This window comes from Eptatretus burgeri, chromosome 8, assembly GCF_056783735.1.
Source record: "Eptatretus burgeri isolate ZD-2024b chromosome 8, Ebu_testis_v1, whole genome shotgun sequence".
Classification (NCBI taxonomy): Eukaryota; Metazoa; Chordata; class Myxini; order Myxiniformes; family Myxinidae; genus Eptatretus; species Eptatretus burgeri.
Genome location: NC_140968.1, coordinates 82157543 through 82171258, shown reverse-complemented (window position 1 = coordinate 82171258; position 13716 = coordinate 82157543). Strand labels below are relative to the sequence as shown.

General features: G+C 43.2%; 1 long non-coding RNA gene across 2 annotated transcripts in view; it reads left to right on the top strand.

Annotated features, from left to right (window-relative positions):
* Window positions 1-13716, top strand: part of LOC147022158 (uncharacterized) — a 43507-nt gene that overhangs the window by 10529 nt on the left and 19262 nt on the right. Inside the window, exon 1 of one of the 2 annotated variants that reach the window (XR_015060635.1) lies at window positions 6257-6312. The exons of the other annotated variant lie outside the window; for it this stretch is intronic. This is a non-coding gene — a long non-coding RNA (uncharacterized LOC147022158). Of the gene's footprint in view, window positions 1-6256; window positions 6313-13716 lie in introns of those variants that run through there. 2 annotated transcript variants of the gene reach the window in all.

Below are 13716 nucleotides of genomic sequence, written 5' to 3'. Positions count from 1 at the left end.
TAAATGAACACTCGTTTTACTTTTCGCATGTTATACATCATGTGCAGCGAATTTTACCTCTATGGGCCTTGTATTTATTGTTATTTAAGTAAACGCTTCTGTACGTCGCCCTTGATGCCCAGTTGCAAGTCACCATCTACAATTCCAATAGAAGAGATGTAATTATACTCTTTTATGGAAAATATTTTTAGAGTTTTGTTATCCTGAAAAATAGACCGGAGTGAACACACATAACAGTCTTGTTCAAAGATTAGCTTGAAAACCCCTCCTCATAGGGGGATGGACAAATACACAAACACACACCGTGTTATGAAGGTATATACCAATTCAAAATGCTGTGAAAGTCAATTTAATATCACAATTACCTTTAAGTAGGTAAAATCATTTGGGAAATTGAAAAACTTTAATTTTTCCTTCACATATTATTACCTCTGCCAATGAAGGTGAATGAGGGTTATGTTTTCACCCCTGTTTGCCTGTCCTTTTGTCTGGGAACAGGATATCTCAAAAAGTGGTGGACGGATTCGAACGAAACTTGGTTGACAGGTTTGGAGTATGACCAGGACGAATTGATTCGATTTTGGTAAAGCTGGATTTTAAAAATGTTCTTCACCATTAAGACATAGGGCCAAATACATAGCATGATATTTCAAATTGCTATGGATGGATTCCGATGAAACTTGGTGGATGAGTTGGGTAGGTGACAAGAACAAGCTGATGAGATGTTTTTGTTTTGTTTTTAGGTCCAGATGCAGATTCGGCCTATCAGTGGGATACAAAACGTAAACTGTTCAGCTGGCGGGGGTATGCACTCTACAGGGTGCCATCCTATAGTGTCGATTATGTGCTCGTAATATCCACCTACCACAATGAAAACAAACAAAAAATAGTTTGTGAATTTTGCATACAACACCCATAAATCTGACACGCAATACCCTGATTAGCTGCCATTCGTTTCACCTACACCTTCCATATACGGTGGTTTGTTCCTTTGCTGTCATGACCAGCATACATGCTAAAACACGAAAATAAATGTGCAGCAACCAATAATGGAGTTCTTTTATTTCACACACATGACATACAGTGCCTTCAGAAAGTATTCACACCCCTCAACTTTTTTCACATTTTGTTGTGTTCCAGCCTGAATTTAAAATGGATAAATTAAGAAAACTTGTCACTGATGGACACAAAATACCCCATTAATGACAAAGTGAAAACATGTTTTTCGAATTTTTTTACAAGTTAATTAAAAATGAAAAGCTCAAATGCCTTGAGTCAATAAGTATTCAGCCCCCCCCCCCACCCCGAATCAATACTTTGTGGAAGCACCTTTGGCAGTGAGTACAGCTTTGAGTGTGCTTGGGTATGTCTGTATCAGCTTTACAAATCTGGATTTGGGGATTCTCTTCCATTCTTCCTTGCAGAGTTCCTCCAGCTGGGAGCTTGGATTGGGAGCATCAGTGAACAGCAATCTTCAAGTCTTTCCACACATTCTCAATGGGATTCAAGTCTGGGTTATGGCTGGGCCACTCAAGGAATTTCACGTTCTTGTTCTGAAGATGTTCCAGTGTTGCTTTGGCCGTATGCTTGGGGTCATTGTCCGGTTGGAACAAAAATCTTCATCGCAGACTCAGGCCACTCTGAAGCAGGTTCTCCTGAAGGATTTGCCTGTATTTGGCTCCATTCATTGTTCCCTCTGTCCTTGCAAGTCCCCCAGTTCTTGCTGCTGAAATGCATCCCCATAGCATGACGCTGCCACCACCATGTTTCATGGTGGGGATGGTTTTCGATGGGTGATGCTTTCAGTCTTTCGCTTGCCTTTTTTTTTACAAACTCCAAGGTGTGCTGTCATGTGCCTTTTTCTCAGGAGTGCCTTCCGTCTGGCCACTCTCCTAATAAGCCGAGATTTGTGAAGTGCTGCAGAGACTGTTGTCCTTCTGGCAGGTTCTCCCATCTCAGTGATGGAACTCTGCAGTTCTGTCAGAGTTGTCATTGGGTTCTTGGTCACCACCTTGACAAAGGTCCTTCTTGCCCGGTGGCTGTTTGGTCGGATGGCCATTGGCAAAACTCTTCTCGGAAGAGTCTCGGTATTTCCATATTCTTTCAATTTCTAATGATGGAGCTCATTGTGCTATTGGGAACTTTCAACACTCTAGAAATTGTTTTATAACACTCCCCAGATCTAGGCATACTCGCAATTCTGTCTTGAAGTTCTACGGACAGTTCCTTGGACTTAATGGTAGAGTTTCTGCTCTGGCATGCCCTGTCAACTGTATGAATTGATATACAAAGGTGTGTTTCTTTCTAAATCATGTCCAGTCAATTGAATTGGCTACAGGTGGACTCAAATCAAGTTGTAGAGACATCCCATTGATGACCAAAGGAAATTGGACGCACCTGAGCTCAATTTGGAGTGTCGTAGTAAAGGGGTTGAATACTTATTTCGTGACTCAAGACATTTCAGCTCTTCATTTTTAATTAATTTGCAGAAAAATTCGAAAAACATGTTTTCACTTTGTTATTATGGGAAATTTTCTGTAGATCAGTGACAATGTTTTTTAAATTTAATCCATTTTAAATTCAGGCTGTAACACAACAAAATGTGAAAACGTCAAGGGGTGTGAATACTTTTCTGAAGGCATTGCGTAATCACTTTGACCTCTTCTACCCGGCCCACGTGCTAATCCTCATGGCCACTCTTGCCCGTCATCCATGCCAATTCCCCAACTCACCTGCATATCGCCAAAGCAAAGCATGACTCGTACCAATGGGGAAAGATAAATTTTGCATCATCCAATTCGTCACTGGGGAGCTCATTCAATGCCAGTGGCATCTACCTTGAGCCATTGTTCTCATTTCTAAACATGCCAATTTTACCCAATGCTCTTACTCTGACCAAGAGCCCCTTAAATCGCTGTGGTATCAGAACCAAATGATTCTTCCTCGCATTCTACTTGCATTTGTACTGAAAGTGATATTTTTGACTCTTCTCATGCAAACATTATGTAGCTCATCACGGTCACATTGGAGATGCCAGCGCCATGCATGGTGACAAGTCAGAAATGCAATGCTGTCCATTTTTTCAATTGTCTTAAACCAACCAGGAATCACATCTCTTGAGGAGCTATGGCTTTTTGCTGGTACTATAGTGGATGTATTTTTCAGCCGATCTTCAATGTGTTCATCTGACAGTTCTCGTTTGTTCCCAGTGCCAGTTAGCTGCACTTAATGGTATCTATGCCTGGGAAATATTAAACAGGCACCATCACTCTTCCATTTCAGTCTCTCTCTCCGAACCTGTCTCTCCACATTTTCTCATTTTCTATCTTCAACTCGTTCTCCCTCAGAAATTCCAATGTTAACTGTTCAATTGATTGTTACATTATTGACTTATCATTGTATCTAACAAGTGGCCTTGCCAATCTGTTACACTGAACTTCTTTACAACTGTCAGCATGTTAAGTTGAGAGTTGAAAACATTAATATAAAGAAGTAACAAAGAAACAATACAGAGTGAGAAATCGTGTTTGTCTCTAGCTATGTGTCTCTCTCTCTCTCTCTCTCTCTCTCTCTCTCTCTCTCTCTCTCTCTCTCTCTCTCTCTCTCTCTCTCTCTCTCTCTCTCTCTCTCTCTCTCTCTCTCTCTCTCTCTCTCTCTCTCTCTCTCTCTCTCTCTCTCTCTCTCTCTCTCTCTCTCTCTCTCTCTCTCTCTCTCTCTCTCTCTCTCTCTCTCTCTCTCTCTCTCTCTCTCTCTCTGTCTCTGTCTCTGTCTCTGTCTCTGTCTCTGTCTCTGTCTCTGTCTCTGTCTCTGTCTCTGTCTCTGTCTCTGTCTCTGTCTCTGTCTCTCTCTCTCTCTCTCTGTCTCTCTGTCTCTCTGTCTCTGTCTCTGTCTCTGTCTCTGTCTCTGTCTCTGTCTCTGTCTCTGTCTCTGTCACTGTCACTGTCACTGTCACTGTCTGTCGGTCTCTGTGTGTCTCTCTCTCTGTCTCTCTCTCTCTCTCTCTCTCTCTCTCTGTCTCTCTCTCTCTCTCTCTCTCTCTCTCTCTCTCTCTCTCTCTCTCTCTATCTCTCTCTCTCTCTCTCTCTCTCTCTCTCTCTCTCTCTCTCTCTCTCTCTCTCTCTCTCTCTCTCTCTGTCTCATCTTTTCTCATCACCCACGATTTTCTGAACAGAATTTTCAAGCATTGCTGTCTCTTTCTATAGGTGTGGAAAATTGCACTGGGCAATTCAAAATGAACTCACTTGATGACATTGAACCCCCAGGGTTCACCTGAGAAAATGACCCGGCCCACACGTTACATCGCACATTTGGATTTGGATTGGTGTTGACATTGTTAATTTTGGTTCTCCAAAAGTTAAAGTTGATGCTCTCAATTTTGAGGCGTAGCACTGTGATTTAAGACCACATGAAAGTATTATATCCTTGTCACGGGAAAGATAAAATGTAAACATCAATCTTCTCAACTAATTGTCATTTTAACTTTCTCAAACTGCTATAATTCTGGTGAAACCAAGTCAAGGTCATTATATATATCATTCATGACAACTATTATGCTGCTGGGATGGGGCTGGCAGGATAGCTTAGAGGTAGAACTCTTTGAGCTTATTCTGGGTTTGATTCCTAACCTGAATATAAGCTGTCATTCTGGCGTTTTGCAAGCAGGACATTACGTCAACGATTGTGCCATACATTTTGAGGGGATACTAATGCTGCTGGTGGACATAAAAGAGCAGACAGAAGAGGCAAATTATTTCCATCATCGTAGGGTCAGCAGGATAGCTTTGAGGTATTGCATTTGCCTTTTCGGTGTCTTGCCTGGGTCTGAATCTCGACCTTGGTGCAATTTGTCACCTCATTGTCACCATGCACGATATTGCATCAATATGTCTACCTCTAATTGGAAACATATTAAGCTGTAGGACCCATCAGCCAGCACTGTGTATTTTTAAGTACCCATAGCATCAGTTGCATCGAATAGGTGAGTTATCTCTGGCACCCTGAACAAATTACCAATTCCTGTCACCTTCAGTTTCACGTTAGGCCTGACCACCCAGTTCATGAAAGGCTGCCTAAAACCTCCCTTGCCTAACTGCACAAGAAGGTGGAAATAATTGGGGTCATTAACAAAGTCGAAGTAAGCTAATTGTTGCTGGCACCCTGAACAAATGAGAAATTCCTGCCATTACTACCGCAGTACTGCTGGGATGATAATGGTAAACCACCAAGTGTACTCTTTGTGATGAGTTCGACAGAAAGGAACCTGCTTTTTGGCAGAGAAGAGAATTGACAGGTAGATGTGACTTTTGAAAAACTTTTGTGAACAAATTTAAAACAAAAACGAAACACTATAGCAAGAGAGCAAAAAGATTAAGCATAAAAGTTGCAATGAATGCACATACAAAATGAGACAAACAAAAGCCAAAAAAAAACACTCGAACAGGGAATTTTAAACACCATTAACGACAACACATAAAACATAATTTTATACTATCTTTGTATGAAGGTTTGCCAATCACATTGAGTTTGACAGTAAGAATATTGTAAGCGTAGCCTTGCCATGACGAGACCTTTAAAATCAACTAAAAAACATCTGATAATGCACAATACAATTTTGAAATATCGTGCTATACCAGTACTGTGTTTCGTTTTTGGCCCTATCTTTCAATGGTGAAGAATCACTTAAAAAATTAATCGGATCCCTCGTATCTTCACCAAAATTGAATAAACTGATCCTTATCACACAACCAATGTGTCCACCAAGTTTCGTCCAAATCCATCCATAACTTTTTGAGATATCCTGCCAAAGAGAAACAGACAAACAGACAGACAGGGATGAAAACATAAACCTCCTTCCACCTTCGTTAATGGAGGTAAAAATTGACGATTTTAAGTGACCTTGACCTTTTCACCTCAAAAGCAATTGGCTTCAATGAGCCAATATGCAAACCTGCTCCAATTTCATGTCAATCAGATGGAAATTGATGATTTTGTCACCTTGACCTTTTACCTTTTGACCTCAAAACAATCGGCTTGCGTTTTATTGGTGAACCAAGTCAGTGATGCGATATGCAAACTCTGTTCAAATTTCAAGTCAATCAGATTAAAATTGATGATTTAATGCAACCCTAACCCTTCAGCTTCTGATATGAAAAAAACGATCGGCTTCTAGCTATTGATTGGTGACCCAATATACAAATTCTTAAAATTTCAGGTCAATTGCATGAACATTGGTCACTTAAAATCGTCACTTCCGGTTCTGGTTTTGGAGCATTGGCAGGTCTCCTTGGGGGCTCCCTGCTGACGATCTCAAAGGTAAGTTTCTGGTCGTTATCTGTCCCGTTTTAACTGTTTATTTTCTCACCTGCGTGTTACTGTGTGTTCCTAGTTCGGTTTTGTTTCAAAAATCGTGCAATTTTATGAGTTTTCGTCGACCTTGTCTTAACGGGTGCTTGAGACCTACCCATCATTCCCCTCGGTGTACGATCGTGTTTATTTGTATTTTCTCCCCATTACCTTCAATTTCTATCTTCCCAACCTTCCCAACATCTCCCATCCCTCCAAACTAAACACTATTTCTTGTCTTAAATTTTAAAAAACTACCTTTCTCCTTGCACAATCACAAGTCTCGATTCTTCTTCTTCTTCAACCTCCTCTTCTTCTTCCTCCTGCCGGCACACCATCTTTATTCTACTGAGCTGACCCTCTCTCGCCATTACCTTCACGATTTCTTCCAATCTACAACCTTCCATTCCCCAATGTTACTTGTTCTTCAAAAATACATCAAAAAATATTAATCATCCTTGTATCCTTTCGATCTCGACACCTCCTGAAACCACGTGTCTCTCCCTACTCTTTCTGGTACTTTTCATCGACCCAGCAGCTTCACACTGCATTTATCATCCAAATTCACCACACACTTCCACGATTTTACTTCAACCTTCCCTTTTCCAAATGTTATGCAATCCTTATTTAAAATAAATAATTTCACTTTTGACAATACACCTCCCAGAAACAAGTGCTTCTCCCGTAACCACGTGATCTGTTTACACCCCCTGCGTTTACCGATCCAATTTCACCATTCATCTCAAGATTTTTTCTACAACACTTCCATGACCTAATCTGATGAAAACTCTCTCAAACAATAATAATCTATCTATAATTCCAGCAATGTGTGTGTGTGTCTGTCTGTCTGCGACCACCGTTTCTCGACAACCACCAGTCCGATCTGATTGAAGCTTGCCAGGAATATTGCCGGGGACCCGCGGATGTGCCTTTTCAAGGTTTGATATTAATCGGACGAGCGGTTCCCAAGTTACAGCCATTTTATTGCTTTTTTCAGTGTTGGAAAGGTGTATATATCGCAGCTGAAGTGTCGTTCCACCTTATCATGCCATTTTTTTCCCAAAGATATCTCAGAATAATAACAGCATATTAATAATAATAATAGCACAATAATTGGCAGTAATAAAAAGAATAACGTGATACAATGACCAATGTCTGTCAACCAATAATGACCTATATATTGTCTGTCAACCAATAATGACCAATAACATCTGTCAACCAATGACAGGACACGGTGCTATGATGTCACGAATGACGTCACAATGAATGTTTTTTTGTTTGTTTTTTTGCACGATTGACGTCAATTCTTCTTCTTCTTCGTTTGTTATGACGTCACAATCGATGCTGGCGACCTGAGTATTGCCTTTTCAAGGTTTGATATCGTTCTTTATCCGTTTCAGCTGTTTCCCAAGTGTTTCCCAAGGTTTGACAGCTGTTTTTTCCCAAGGTTTGAATTAATTGTTGTGCTTGGTAGACATTTGTGAATACATTTACAGAGAGAGGGGGAGAGAGGAGAGGGGGGCAAGAGAGGGAGGAAGAGAGGGGGGCCAGAGAGGAGGGGCGAGAGAGGGGTGGGAGAGAGGGGGCAAGACTAGGGGTGCGAGAGAGGGGAGAGAGGGGGAGAGAGGGGGAGAGAGGAGGGGTGAGACTATGGGGGTGAGAGAGAGGGGGCATCACAATTCAAGAGAGTGGGAGAGAGGAGGTGGTGAGAGAGGAGGACGAGAGAGAGGAGGGGCAAGACTCGGGATGCGAGAGAGGGGGAGAGAGTCGGGAGAGAGTCGGGAGAGAGAGGGGGGAGAGAGGAGGGGGGAGAGAGGAGGGGCGAGACGAGGGGGGGAGAGAGGAGGCATCACAATTCTTCTTTTTCTTCATTTAATATGACGTCACAATTGACACTGGGGACCTGAGTATGTTTCCCAGGTGTTTCCAAAGTTATGGCCATTTATGATACGGTTGGTCCGATCTAATTGAAACAATACCCCAATCCAGTCGTCGGTTACGAGAGTGAAGGAACGAAGCTGCACATACTGGCACGCACCTACGGGCCCGCACTAGTAATAATAATAATAATAATAATAATAATAATAATAATAAACCAATGTCACCCTGCATCTTGCCAAAACATGACCACGTGTGACTTCTTTAAGGTCACACTGAGGTGAACAGAGCTGCTTTCCACCAGGAGCGACTCCTTGAGGAATATCTGCCGACGAGAGATTCCGATGAGAATCATTCTACAGAGTAACCGAGAAAAATATGCGTTTTCCTCATAACGTCACCAAATGACGTCATAATGTCTCAAGCTTGACATATCTAGAAAGCACTCATCGAGGTGTTAAATTTGAGGTACTACACGATATGGTTCCTAAAACTTGAAAATTTGACCTTGGGGTCAAATATATTTGACCTCAGGCACTAACCATGAAGGTCAAGGCCAATCGCCACCAAAAACTAATCAGCTGAGTGCCAGACCATATACTAAATTCCCATAAAGTTTGGAGACGATTATATTAGAATTACTCAAAAAATAAGGGTTTCGTCACAAAGTGACCTTGACCTTTAACCTTGACATTCACAATTTTGTGCACTGAAAGGGACCTCTATAGGCCTCTGATATGCGAAGTTACAAAAATTTCCAATGATAACTGTGCTCTGCAGAATTTTTTCTACGTGATTACAGACAAAAAAAAAAAAAAAAAACATACAAGCTGACTAACATATCTTGCAAAAACTTCGTTTTGGCAAGATAATAATAATAATAAAAACGATCTCTTATAATGCTTCTTCTTGCTCTTTCACACGTGTGGTACTCTTTACTGTATCATAATGCATGACTCTTCTTCTATTTAAACAGACTGCTCTCAATTCGACTTTTCCTTCATACCTTGCCTAAAAAATGCAACTATTACAGCGTTTCTTCTCTCCATTCTCTGAATTCGCCTTTATTGCATCCATCAATAAACGTGTTCAATCGCATCTCTTACCTAAAACTTTAAAAAAAAAACCCAGTTTGCTATGAATGTTCACTTTCCATCAACCATTCTATTTTTTACAATTTCAGTGCCAACTCACCCCTCTCACCCCTCACTGTCAAAGCAACCATCCCACTCTTCTCCCTCCAAGCCTCCTTCTCACCTCTCTCAAAAATTCCCACTCACCTTTCTCCCTCAACTCTCCCCCCCCTCACCTTTCTCCCACCATTCACCCCCCTCACTCATCCTTCTCAAAGTTCCCCCCCCCTCTCATCCACAAAGCTGCCTCATTGCACTGCCCTCTCACCTCCATCTCTTCACTCCACCTCCTCAAACCCTCAACTGCCTTCTTCCCCCTCTCTTGTCCCCCTCTCCCCCAGCACACAGAGCCTTTTCTCCTCCTCATTCGGCCCCCTCCCCTAGCTATTCTGCAATTCCCCACACTCTTTCAACAACCCTCCTTACCTCCCCCCCCTTGTCCCTTGTCCTATCCTCCCCACCCCTCCCACCCCGTGCACCCAAGCCTCCTCCCCTCCCTCTTCATTAACAGTGTGGACCTCAAATATCCAGGGCCTTTGCTCAAACCTTTCAGATCTTTCCATACAGGTTGCCACTGACAAACCAGACATAATCTGCCTTACAGAAACTTTCCTCCCCCAAGACGTGTCTGACTCTCAAGTATCTCTCCCTGGTTACTCCCTCCTCCAGTATGACAGATCTGAGCCTCGTCCTGGTGGAGGAGTTGCTCTCTTCCTCAAAGATTCTATTCCTCACTCTCCATGCACTGCCCTCACTCTCCCACACGCCCAGGAATACCTCTGGCTTTGACTTTCCTTCCACTCCCCCCTCGTGTTTATAGGTGTACTGTGCCGTCCATCTAACAATGATGACTCCATCTGCACCTCGCTATCCAAAAACATGGACCAACTTCTATCTTCTCATCCAAACTCTCTCTTCCTCATATGTGGTGACTTTAATTGTCATGATGCCACTTGGCTCGGTGTGGGTACCTCTCTCACCTGTCATGGCACTTTAGCAAAAGCTTTCTGCGACTCATTGGGACTGACTCAATTGGTCAACTTCCCTACCCAGATCTTAACCAATGGTACTCAATCTCTTCTGGATCTGATTTTGACAAATTTCCCTGACAATATCTTTCTCCGCTCCAATCGGTTCGTCTGACCACGTCCTTGTCAAAGTGGACATCTCTCTGGCTGTTATCAGAGAACCACCTCACCGCCGTCGAGTCTGGCATTTCACTCAAGCCGGCTGGCAGGGTCTCAAAGCAGCCATCAAACTTATTGACTGGTCTCCTATCGCTACTTTCTACAAACATCAACTCATCCTGGGAATTCTTTCAAAGGAATTTGCTCTCCCTCATGCACAGATTTATCCCCTCTCATCTTCAGTTTTCCTACCCTTCCTCCCGCCCTTGGTTCACTGAAGCTTGTGGCAAGGCAGTTGTCCTGAAACAACTTGCCTTTGCCTCATGGAAAGCAAACCCAACTGAGGGTAATCTCAGTTCCTTCCATAAAGCTCAGAACAAGTGTGTATCTACCCTCAGGGGAGCCAGAAAACAACATCTTTCTATGCTCAAGTCTGAACTTTCAAACCTCTCTCCCTCTTCAAAATCCTGGTGGCATCTAATCAAATCTGTTTATGGTGTATGTTCCCCCTCCATCCCCTCCCTTACCTCAAAGAGCCGCACTGCTGACACCGCACGTGAAAAGGCTGAATGCCTAAACTCGGTATTTGTAGCTAAATCTTGTGTCCAAACCCCATCGCTTTCTCTACCCACCTTTCCCAGTCACACCCAGCTGTCCCTGGACACTGTCCTTTTCTCCTGACAATGTGGAGAGCTTGCTGTCAAACCTCGACTCAGATTCTGCAGCCGTTCCAGATGGCATAAGCCCACATGTCCTAAAAACGTGCTCATCTGCTTTTGCTCACCCTCTCTCTGTTCTATTCACCCTCTCATTTGCTCAAGGCCATCTGCCATCTGCTTGGAAATCAGCAAACATTACTGCCCTGCATAAAACAGGTGCAAAAACAGATCCCTGCAACTACAGACCAATCAGCCTTCTCCCAATCATCAGCAAGGTTATGGAATCCATCATCGCTTCAGACATCAAATCCTTCCTCTTCTCCAATGGCTTGTTCTCAGACCAGGTCACTCTACCCTGGATATGCTGCTTCTGCTCTCCCAACAATGGATAGAGGTCCTCAATGCCAGACATGAAATCCGAGCTGTATCCCTGGACATATCACGTGCTTATGACACAGTCTGGCACCCTGCCCTGCTCACCAAACTCTCTTCCTATGGTATCCAAGGCCATCTCCACTCATGGCTCGCAGACTTCCTCTCCTGTCGCAGCCAACGTGTGGCCCTATATTGAGTTCTCTCATCCCCTCTTCCTGTCTAAACTGAAGTTCCTCAAGGCAGCGTTCTTGGCCTTGGTCTTTTTTATGCTTTTCATCAATGATCTATCCGACTCTCTGGAAAAAAAAAACTCTTTATCCCTTTCCTCATGACTCCACCCTCTGCCGCACCATCTGTCATCCCTCAGACTGGCAAGCAGCAGCAGCTTCTTCGCTCACTGCAGATCTGGGTAAAATCACAAACTGGTCTAACACGTGGAACATGTCTTTCAATCCGAACAAATCTCACACTCCCACTATGTCTCTCCGAAGGGACCATTTAGAACCCCCCCCCCATCCACTTTCTCAACAATCCTCTGGAAGAAGTCCTTTCTTTCAAGCTTCTGGGTCTCACTATCTGCCATGACCTTTCCTGGGAAAGTCACATTTCCAACCTCGCCTCCAAAGTCAGTCGCCGACTGGGAATCCTCCGTCGTGCAAAGTCCTTCCTCGGCCCACCTGAGCTCCTGACCACTTAAAAAGCTTTTGTCCACAGCCTGATGGAGTACTGCTCTCCCCTCTGGGCTGGTGCTCCTGCCTCCCACCTTTCTCAGCTTCATGCTGTGGAAACCAAGGCATTTCGGATCATTGGCATCTCCCTCAGTGAGGCTGAGTCTTTGGGCCTCTCACTCTCTCACAGCAGGCTGGTCGGGGGTCTTTCTGTCTTCTACCGTCTCCTCTCCAGCCTCGCCCCACCCCCCCCCCTGCTCTCTCTCTGTGATTAAAACAGCTGTTCACCACCACCTCTTATCTTCCCCCATTCAAAACCTCGATCTTTTCTACCCCCGATAATCCACCCAAGCCCACCTCCTGCAATTCCCCTGCTCTCCTTCCTGAAAGTCCCTGTAATGTGCATCGTGTAATGTTCCCATGCTCCCCGCCCCATCCCTCTCACTTCCACAGAACTAATGTCTCTGTTCCCCATTGTTTTGTCCTTCCCTCTCCCGCCCCTCTTATCTCATGCCCCCTTTCTGTGCGTTGTGTGTTCGCTCTCACACGAGCCTCAACAAGGTGTACAAAATATATATATATATATATATATATATATATATATATATATATATATATATATATATATATATATATATATATATATATATATATGTATATTTGATGATTTTATCTGACATTGACCTTTGAACTTTTGACCAAATAATTAATTTGTCTTATCTATATTCTCATAATAAAGCTTTGTTGAAAATTTGATGACAGAATCTCAAATGTTAAAAAAGTTACAGTCCGGACACACACATACACACACATACACACACATACACACACACACACACACACACACACACACACACACACACACACACTCACACACACACACATACACACACATACACACACACACACATACACACACACACACACACACACACACACACACACACACACACACACACACACACACACACCACCCCGGATTACAATATATTCCAATGAAATGACAGAATGTGCAAGAAGCTTCGCTTTCATTCTCTTTTATGTTGCAAGTTGTCCTTTGGAAATGAAAAAGTTAGCAAGCACAATCCCTCAACTTTCTTTATTTTTTTTATTAGAACCAAGTGGAAACGTAAATATGAATGGAAAAATAATTATCCATACTTCAACACAACTGTGATATATGAGAGAGAAACAGAGAGAAAGAGAGAAAGAGACTGACAGAGAGAAAGAGACTGACAGAGTGACAGTGACTGACAGAGTGATAGAGTGACAAAGTGACAGTGAGAGAGACTGACAGAGTGACAGAGACTGACAGAGTGATAGAGTGACAAAGTGACAGTGAGAGAGACTGACAGAGTGACAGTGGCTGACAGTGAGAGAGACTGACAGAGTGACAGTGACTGACAGACTGACAGTGACTGACAGAGAGACAGAGACAGACTGACAGAGAGAGAGACAGAGACAGACTGACAGAGACAGACTGACAGAGAAAGACAGAGATAGAGACAGACTGACAGACTGACAGAGAGAGACT